The following is a 2900-nucleotide window of genomic DNA, read 5'->3' on the forward strand; positions in this document are numbered from 1 at the left end:
TTGATGGTTTCTTAGGGTTTTTATTGCTGTGAAGAGACAACATGACCGTGGCAACTCTTTTTTTAAAAGATTTATTTATTTATTTGTTTATTCATTCATTCCTTTATTAAAACAATCTTTTCTCATTTTACATACCAATTCTAGTTCCCTCTCCCTCCCCTCCTCCTGCTCCCCCACCTTCCACCCTCCCCACACCCCAGTCACTCCTCAGAGAGGGTAAGGTTTTTCCATAGGAAATCTACAAAGTCTAGCACATTGCTTTGAGGCAGGACCAAGGCCCTTCTTCCTATATCTAGACTGAGCAAGGTATCCCTCCAAAGAAAATGGGCTCCAAAAGCCAGTTCAAGCACTGGGGATAAATCCTGGTCCCACTGCTAGTGTCCCCACAGACTGTCCTAGCCACACAACTATCAACCACATTCAGTGGGCCTAGTTCGGTCCTATGTAGGTTCCCCCACTGTCAGTCCAGAGTCAATGAGCTCCCACTTGCTTAGGTCAGCTGTTTCTGTGGGTTTCCCCATTATGGGCTTGCTCCTAATACCCCTTTGCTCATAATACCACTCCTCCCTCTCTTTGACTCTGGAGTCTGGGAGCTCAGCCCAGTGCTTAGCTGTGGATCTCTGAATCTCTGCATCTGCTTCCACCAGTTTGTGGATGAAGTTTCTATGATGACAATTAAGGTGGTCATCAATCTGACTACAGGGCAAGGCTAGTTCAGGTACCTTCTCCACTACTGCTTAGGATCTTAGCTGGAGTCATCCTTGTCAATTCCTGTGAATTTCCCTAGAGCCAGAGCCAGGTTTCTTACTAATACCATAATGGCTCCCTCAATCAAAATATTTCTTTCTTTGCTCTCCCTGTCTGTTCTTCCCACATCCTGACTGTCTAGTTCCTTCATGTTCTCCCCTCTTTCCTTCTCCCATCCCTTATTGGTGTGGGACAATGGTTTATATTCTGTCAATTATATTTTAAATAAATGCTGATTGGCCAGTAGCCAGGCAGGAAGTATAGGTGGGAAAAACCAGTCAGGAAGTAGAGGCAGGTCAATGAGAACAGGAGAATTCTGGAAAGAAGGAACTCCTGGTTGGTAATTATGAGCCCACCACAGAAAAAGCAAGATGTGACTGCCTAGCTGAAAGAGGTACTGAGCCATGTGGCTAACATAGATAAGAATAATGGGCTAATATAAGTTGTAAGAGTTAATAAGAAGCCTGAGACACTAGGCTAATCAGTTTATAACTAATGTAGACCTCTGTGTGATTTCTTTGTGACTTAACAACTGTGGAAACTGGGCAGGACAGAAAACTCAGTCAACACCCTATCCCCTTTCACTCTTCCTTCTCCTTCCCCTAATGCTCCCAATTTCCTCAGGAGTTCTTGCCTATTTCCCCTTCCCAGGGATATCTACACCATGGGAATCCTTAGAAAAACACATTTAATAGGGATGGCTTATAGTTACATAAGTTCAATCTATTATCATTATGGCAGGGAGCATGGCAGCATGCAGGCAGATGTGGGCAGAGGAATAACTGAGATTCCTACATCTTGCAGGAAACAGGAAGTCAATTGACTGACACACTGAGGGAAGCTTGAGCAAAAGAGACCTCGAAGCCCTTCCCCACAAGGACATACTTCCTTCCACAAGGCCACACCTCTTAATAGTGCCACCTTTGGGGCCCATTTTCTTTTAGACTACCACATTCCACTCCCTGGTCCCCAATGGCTTATCATAATTCATAATCACAAAATCATAAGGCAAAAATGCATTCAGTTCAATCTCAAAAGTCCCCAAAGTATATCACAGTCTAAAACTAATTTCAAAGTCCAAAGTCTCTTCTGAATCACGTGGCTGAAGCTGCCAAGTTCTGCTGCTTTCTGGGGCTGGATCATGCCCCCCTTGTTCAGCTCCATCTTGCCTGCTTTCTGGTCTCTGTGGTTTCCTTCACTGATAAAGGTTGGGTATCCTGAAACTTGTTCTGTAGACCTGGATGCTCTCAGGCTTGGAGATCCATCAGCCTTTCTTTCCAAGTGCTGGGATTAAAAGTTTGCCCAAGCACACCAGTCTCTAAGCTTTTCTTTAGCTTCTTTCTACAAGTTAGAAATTTAGCTGGGTTAGAAACCTTGCCCTGAGGTCACCACTCCCATTTTTCCATTTCTTAATCTGTTTATCTCCTTAAAGGCTGGATTTAGATCCATTCCACTCTCTGGTGCTCTTTTTTCTCAAAATTTACATTTTATAATTTACCCTGCTCAGCTTTCTCATTTCCATTATAAATCTTCACTAGAGTCACCACTTAAACCCACAAAACAGTCTATAGTAGGCTCTTTTGAGATTTCTTCCACCAATGTTATTAATCCAAAACTCTTCACTTAGCCTCAGGCAGACATTTTGGACAAAAGCAAAAAAAAGCAGCTACTTTCTTTACCAAAATATCACAAGAACAATCTCTAGGCAACATACTAATATTCTTCTCCTTTGAAATTTCTGGAGTGAATATCCTATAGTTAAAATATAGTTCATTCTCAGTGCCACTGTCTTCCATGCTTCTACTAGTATGATCCATCAGTCAGGGCTCAGCATTTTACTGCTTTCCAAACCAAAAGTACCAAAATCCTAATTCCTCCAAAGAAACATATGGTCACGTCTATCATAGGAATACCCTAGTCCCTGGTACCAACTTTTTTCTTTTTTCTATGAAGAAACACCATGACCATAGAAACTCTTAAAAAGAAAACACTTAGCTGGGCGGTGGTGGCGCATGCCTTTAATCCCAGCACTCGAGAGGCAGAGGCAGGAGGATCTTTGTGAGTTCAAGACCAGCCTAGTCTACAAGAGCTAGTTCCAGGACAGGCTCCAAAACCACAGAGAAACCCTGTCTCGAAAAACAAAAAAACAAAAC

Source organism: Microtus ochrogaster, unplaced genomic scaffold (genome assembly GCF_000317375.1).
Source record: "Microtus ochrogaster isolate Prairie Vole_2 unplaced genomic scaffold, MicOch1.0 UNK40, whole genome shotgun sequence".
NCBI classification, from domain to species: domain Eukaryota; kingdom Metazoa; phylum Chordata; class Mammalia; order Rodentia; family Cricetidae; genus Microtus; species Microtus ochrogaster.